Consider the following 7,951-nt stretch of genomic DNA (forward strand, 5'->3'; position numbering starts at 1 on the left):
AACTTCCCCCGACCCTCCCCTTCCGCCTCCCACCCCGCCCTCCTGCCGCCCCACTTCCGCTCCTGACTCCAGCTGAGTTTCTGACCGTTGGTTGCTGGGGTCGCCACAATTAAAGTCACGCCTGCCTGCGTTTCGTCACTACTGACCAATAGGAAGCCAAGGTTTGGACCCGTGGCGCCAAATCCTGTCTTCCGTGCTTTCAGGGGCCAGAGTTGTTCGCTAGGATGTTGTTCTGAACTGTAGAGCGTGAGTTTCACATAAGGGTATCAATAAAATAATATAGTAGTACAACTGTAAGGCACCGATTTAAAAATATGGAAGAAATGATATTGTAGTGGCTGTGCAAAGCTAGGAAGGTGCTAGGTTTTTGAAGTGATGCAATCATTGGCAACACCTGTGCGTTTCACGCTCAAGCCCACCTTGGATCTAGTGAACCAGATTTGAATTTTAACAAGTTTCCCATTCTTGTAAAAATTTGAGTACTGCTCTAGATGATATTCTTCCTTTTTTCCATATTGAAAATGTTATGTGCAGTTTTTAGAAAAGAAGGTAGTACGGCAGTCTCCATAATGTATGATATGTACAGGTCCTGTGACGTACTGCTTTGCTTCTCAGAATCACATTAGAAAATCATAAACACTTGTGTGGTAGATGTTGCCTGTCTTGTCCACACACTCACCTTTCTACTTAATGATGACAGGGCTCTGCAAACTGTTTCTCTTTTTATTCATCTATCTTCCCGTTAGAATCCCTCAAGAGGGTCACTGGAGAAAGACAGGAAGACAAGAGGAAGGAGAAGACCTTGCTCCATTGTTAGCATCATTCTGAGAAACTGATGTGACTCTATTTTTGAGAAACCAGCCTCTGTCTCAGAGCAGGGCCTGTCCAAAGGGGGGAGTGGTGACCTTGTCCTTGGAAAACCCGTTTTTTAGGCACATAGCTATCCTGCTGAGTAATTTTGGTACCAGACTCCAGATGTCCTTGACTCAGCAAATACAAGTTCCTGAAAAGACCAAAAGAATGCTTGAGGCCTAATTCGGACCAGGAAAAATATCTGAAAAGTCAGGTGACCCTCCCAGAGTTTTATGATTGATAACATGATTAAGCAAACCTGCAAGTTTAGCATATATACTCTTGCAACCCCTCGCAGCCTAAACCAATCAGTTAAAAGGAATCCACCACTTGTTCCTTTACCCACTTGTTCCCGCCAATGAATATGCTAATCAATGTTGAGAGTTGTTGTTTGATTTCCCTGTGGTATGAAATGATTTGCTGTGTGATGTTGTGACGCATTGAGTACCCAAAAAAACCTAGAAATCCTCACTGAACTAAGGGCTGGGACTCACTCCTTGGGACCACTGCGTCAGAAACGGTTGTGAGTCAAGGCTGGAGCTTGCAATAAAGACTCTTGTGTGATTGCATTGGATTCGGCTCCTGGAGGTCTATTGGGTCCCACGAATCTGGCATTACAATTCCAGTAACAGCCCTTTACCCTAGGAGCAGCATTTGCTTTAGCCAGCAGTAGATTTCTCCAACAATCTCAGAATGGACTTTATTGCCCTCCTCAAAGGGACCAGTGAGCAATCGGGTAGCACTGTCTTCAAAGGTCTTAGTACTACTCCATAGAGCCCCTCTCCTAAACTCAAAAGAGCCAATAGTGCCCCCTTCTTGGGTCTTCAAAGCCCAAGACCATACGGTTTTATTTGAGTGAATAAAGCATTGAAAAAAGTAGAAGAGCTTGGACACTATTTCTCCTTGATTGCATGAATTGCACTTTTGCCCATGGAGACAGTGGGATAGGAGGGTAGTTCCTGGGGTCCATTGTATTGAAGTCAGCTCATCCACTAGATTTCAGTGTCAGCTGCCAGTCAGATATAAATTCCTGTTGTGTTCCTCCACTCTGGCTGAGGCCTGGTGTTTTAAATGACAAAAGCTTTAATTTTACCCCTACAAGGTGGGTGGAAGAAGAGCTTCAGATAGGGGATATGTCCTTGGACTTATTCTCCATATCCTCCACTCACTAAACTGCCTAGAAAGGCCTTGAATTTTCTATCCTGACACAATCTCCAGAGTTGCTGAGATTACAGGCCTGCATCACCATACCTGGCTTGAATTTGTTTACAATCACACAATTAATACATGAATATATTCTCCTTGTGGCTCAGTGGTAGAGCACATGCCTAGCAAGTGTGAGGCACTGGGTTCAATTCTCAGCACCACATATAAATAAATAAATTAAATTAAAGTCCATTAACAACTAAAAAAAGAAGAAGACTTGAATAGCATTAAAGAAAAAAGATTTGGTATTTGGTCTTTCCAAACTAATTCCAAATATCCTTGTTGGTCTTTTTTAAGTCCTAAATAAGTATGTGGAATAGAGGTCACTTTCTTTACCTCTTAGTGATTCAAATCTTCATCTTTCGTATCTTTTTTTCCATTCTTCTTCATCAACCACCATGGTTTTATCCTTATTTTTTTTTATTTGTTCAACTTAGTTGTACATGACAGAAGAATGCATTTCAAATCAATGTACATAAATGGAGAACAATATTTCAATTTTCTGGTTATACACAATGTAGAGTCTCACTATCATACAATCATACACGTACCTAGAGTAATGATGTCCATCTCATTCCACCACCTATCCTGCCCCCATGACCCCTCCCCTCTACATCCTTCCTTTTTCCCATTCCAAAGTTTATCCTTATATTAATACATAAATTTCTCTAGCCCCAATTTCACCCTGCTCTTGGACTATAATTTCTTCTTTTCAAATTCCTTATTTAACTATTTCCATATAGACATTATTCAAACCAACCTTGACCTTGCATTAGTTCTTACAATTTTCCTATAACTCTAAAGACTCTATTTATTTCCTTCTTTTCTTACCTTGTTATGGTTTGGATCTTAAACCTCCCTGGAAAGCTCATGTGTTTAAGACTGGTCCCAAGATGGCACTATGGGGAAGTGGTAGAATCTTTAGAAGGTGGGAGCCCAATGGAGGGAAGTTAGGTCATTGGAAGTATGCTCTTGGTGGGCATACTGGGCTCACTCTTTCCTCTTTTGGCTTCATGAAGTAAGCAAGTTTGCTCCATCATGTCCTCTCCACCATGATGGTCTGCCTAACTGTGGGCCCAAAGCAAGGGAGCCAGGCAACCATGGACTGAAGCCTTTAAAACTATGAGCCAAAATAAATATTTTCTTCTTTTTGGTTGATTATTGTCGCGACCCCTCGCCAGCAAGGGAAAACACGACACAGGATTCTTCTTTCAGCAGTTTATTCAGGCCTTGATTCAAGTATCATCTTCTAGCGACCCGCGTTTGCCACGCCCAAGCACAGCCTAATAAAGCCTCCCGCATACCAATCCTAAGCTGCCATGTGGATCTTTCTCATAGGGTGGTAAGGGATTGTGCGCCAATTCTCCATAAAAGGAGTTGTTTATCACAGGCCACAGTGGAAGCCGGCGCCATCTTCTAATGGCGGCCACGGTCTAATTAGAACAGCTTACCACAGATTATCTCAGGCATTTTTTCACAGTGATAGAAAGCTAACAAAATTGATTAAATTAGATTTTGTGATCCTTCAAATCAATTACTCTTAACAATACCATGAATAAGAGAGTTCACCTGTTCTTGTAGCCTGTTCATTTGGGAAAACAAACACTACACAAAGCCAATTATCTTTTACAGGTTCTTTATCAATGAAGTTGAACACTAGCTAAAAAAGCAATTTAGTCAATAGAAGTTTTTTTTTAAATATTTATTTTTCAGTTATCAGCGGACACAACATCTTTCTTTGTATGTGGAGCTGAGGATCGAACCCGGACCGCACGCATGCCAGGCCAGAGCGCTACCACTTGAGCCACATCCCCAGCCCCTAGTCAATAGAAGTTTTGAATTCAGATCCCAAGATTCATTTGTGTCTTCAATACATATCAAAAATTGTACTTTATTGCTCTAATTTTTAGGACTTCTAACAATTATTTTACCACTTCCTCAAAATTCTGACTTTCCTATCTACTTCCTAGACTTTAGCAGACGACCTTCACTCCGGTTATACAGTGTAAGGAAACTATGAGATGATGTTCCATGTTTTTCCAACAGTGAACATAAATAGACCTGATATTCAATCACTATGCACTGTTCAGCTACTTTGCAGTTAGAATAGAAAGATACTCCTATATAAATTAATATACAATGGCATCCCTAATCCCTCTAAAGTTTTCCTCCACTGCCCTTACCACTTTCCTATGACTTCTCTGACCTCCCCTGTGATTTATCACTAAAATCAATTGCTAGCTCATCAGGGGGCTTCTAAAATCATGTGACTATTTCAATGTGTCTATTCCAATGGATGGTTATCATGTCATAGTGATTGTCAAATTTGCTAAATATCATCTGCATCCACAAAACTTTCTTCCATCTTCAATCGTAATTCTTATACAATTTTGCTAAAAAGGAAATATTAAAGATACTTGGACAAAAATGTGGGAAAAATGAACATCCAAGCTTAGTTATTGCAGCACTGTTTCTAGGTAAAAATACTAGAACAACATAAATCTTTTGGTTGTACTGGGGATTGAATTCAGGACCTCACACATGGTAAGTAAGCATTTGTGTCATTAATACATACCCGCCTGAAACAACACAAATATCTATTAATTAAATACCATCTGAGAAAATATGATATCTCATGTAATGAAATATGTGAATATGAAGTTTTTTCATGTATTTATACATATAACATAATATATAATATTTATTAATTGGCTTGCAAGGAAAGGAAGAGAGGAATATGTCCACATACTGCTATGGAGTGATCCTCATATTATTAAGTGAAAATAGAGAACAATGTGTATAAAATTCTTTTATTTAAGAAAGAATAAAAAGGGAAATATATTCATAAATTGTACACTTGAATGTATGTGTGTGTGTGTGTGTGTGTATAACCTGAATTATGAGTCCTGAACTGTTCTGTGACAGAGGTAATACCCCTCTGGAGAATGCTCAATGAAGGTGCTGATCAAGATAGCCCAGTTGCTATGGTGATGTTCTATTCAATAGGAGGTTTTGTGCCAGCCATGGAGCTATTCAGTTATTGTCCTTGAAGTTCAGACTCCAAGTTCAGCTATTCTGGGATAGAAATTTATGGGCCCAAGCTGATAATCATTATCGGGCTATTCATACTCATGACCTTGATTCTGCTTGCTTTGAAGAAAATTTCTCACAATAAATACTTTTGATGTTTAAACCTATATAATAAACAAGGTGAGCTTGCTCGTGGTCATCTTCCCCCATCATGGGTTGGCTGAACCATCAGGTCCCAGCTTTTTCTCTATTTGTTTGTCTGTTTGTCTTTTCCCAATCCCCTCACCACCTGGCTCAGCAACCTGAATAAACAGCCATGCACAACACAGCATGTCTGTTTTTATCTATTTACCCTTAAATGAGGTAAAGATACCCTTTACTGTTAAATGAGGTAGGGATTAGAATCACTTCCCACTGCACAGACAGAAATCCACATAACTTTAAAAAATTTTTACATATAATAATGGTGCATGTTTATGGGATACAATGCAATTGTTATTTGTGATGCTTGGGATTGTACCCAGAACCTCACATATGTTAGATAAGCCTTCTACCACAGAGCTATGACACCAGACAAAATATAATGTTATCATTTAGGTATACCTTAGGTAATGATGATCCCAGAGTAATTAGCATATTCAACATATTAAACTTTTATCACTTCTTTTCCTCTGTTCTAACTATTTTGAGATATATAATGCAGTATTATTAACTATGTTCATCCTGTTGTGCCTTCAAGCATCAGAAATCATTTCTCTTGTCAAACAATGACATTGTACACATTGTCTGGCCTCTCCCACTCCTCTCCACCTGACAATCCCCAGTCTCTGGTAACCACTATTATATTCTTAAATTCTAAGAGATCTACTTCTGATTACACTTATCAAAGGGTGAGATCGTGCAATGTTTGCCTTTCTGTGCCTGACTTATTTTCCAGGTCCATCCATGTTGTTGAAAATGACAAGACTTCATGCTTTCTATGGCTGAATACTACTACTACATTGTGTATGCATATCACATTTTCTTTATCCATTTGTCCAGTGCTGGACATTCAGTTTGATTTTCTTATCATGGCTATTGTTCTTAGTGCTTCAGAAAACATGGGAGTGCAGGTGTCTTTTTAACATGTTGATTTCATTTCCTTTGGGTAAATACTCAATAGTTGCTGCAGTCTGGCTGGGCACAAAATCATGAGCCACTCAAGCAGGAACAAACTTTATTTTTGAAACTGCCACCAATGCCCCGCACGCTCCTGGGAAAAAAACTGCCGACCAACACACTCGGAGTTCTCCCGGACCCCAACAGGAAGTCCCTCCTCCGGAATTCCCTCCTACCGCACTTCCCCAACCAATGGGAACTCTCCAGGAGTCCCTTAGCAGGCTGAGGTGGACAGCAGTGGTCTAATATCCATAAGAATGCAGATCTTAATATAATCATATCATCTCAATGGCTTGCTGGAGACACCTTTCAACAAAAAATGCCATGCATCATACTACTTGGCTATGGCTCTTAGCATCTCCCCCCTTCTGTTTAATTAAGCAACAAGCAATGTGGCTAGGGGACCGTGCCTGTTAGGTTGTCCAATTCAACATATGGTTCTTACCCGTCATCGGATGAACTGACCTCTAGGCGTCAGCCTCCTGTCTTAGGTTGATACCACAGCAATTGGATCATACACATCAATGACTACCGGTCCAGCATATAGCCATACTTGTGGATAGGCCTATGCACCAGTGGGGGGGTGAGGTTCTTTGCCTCACCTCTGTTGGCCCCCAAATTTAGACCATCACTAGTAGAAGGGAGGAGGATACAGAAATGCCACGACACCAAGCCAATTGACGGCTCCTTTGGAAAAATTGCATCACTGGTGACACATCAGCAAAGATACACCAGCACTACCATAATTCGCTGCATGAACAGATAGTTCACAATGCATACAAGTGATACATAGTCCAGGCAAGTTCTGCAAGCAGTTCAAAGCGGAGGAATCTATCAATATGTCCATTTCCTCCCAAAATAAATCGACTCCTTGATTGAGCATTACTTGTTGAGTTATTATTCATTGATGCATCAGTTTATACAGTTTGTTGTGATAACTATCGAAGAAGCTGTAGTTTGGTTACATCTTTGTCTTCGCAGGCACTGGGATGAAAATAGGAATTCTGACAATGATGCTAAAAAAAAAATTATGTAACATTTCAACAGATACTAAGAAAACAATTTTCTGAACAATTTACATTATCCTGAACAGAATTATTAAATATAATGAAAAGGAAAGGTGAAAGTAAACAAACAGATCTGTTAACCTCCTTATTTGTTCACATATTAAAACAATCCTCAACAGCTGTTTACCCAATTCAAATTAAACCATTAAAATCATGTGAATAATAAAAAAATTTGGATCCATTTATTCATGAGCGCTCCTCATATATGATATATGGACATAAGCACATAAAGACATACAACACAAAACAGAAGTGTGCACACATAACATACAACACATAAGACAATAGTAAAGGCCTTGTAGCTTTACATAGATGAAATCTCCATTGCAATGTTTAAAAACTCCACAGTCAAAAAATAAAACTGATCAGAAAAACATTAACCTAGGTCTGTATGAGCTCAAAAATAAAATAGAACTTTATGATGTGGGAAAAGGCAATAATAAAATAGATATTGAAAAAAGCATCCTGGTTAATCGCTGTCACAGATGTAAGAATAGCCAAGCTGGAGCTCTGGATATCAGCTGTTATGGATTTGAGTCAAATCATCTTCTTTTTGGTCTGTAGAAATTGTTTTGGATAGTCTCTCTGGAATCCAAATCGGCTGTTATTCTCCCTGTGGAAACACACAAACAGAACCC

The sequence above is a fragment of the Marmota marmota genome, unplaced genomic scaffold (genome assembly GCF_001458135.2).
Source record: "Marmota marmota marmota unplaced genomic scaffold, marMar, whole genome shotgun sequence".
Lineage (NCBI taxonomy): Eukaryota > Metazoa > Chordata > Mammalia > Rodentia > Sciuridae > Marmota > Marmota marmota.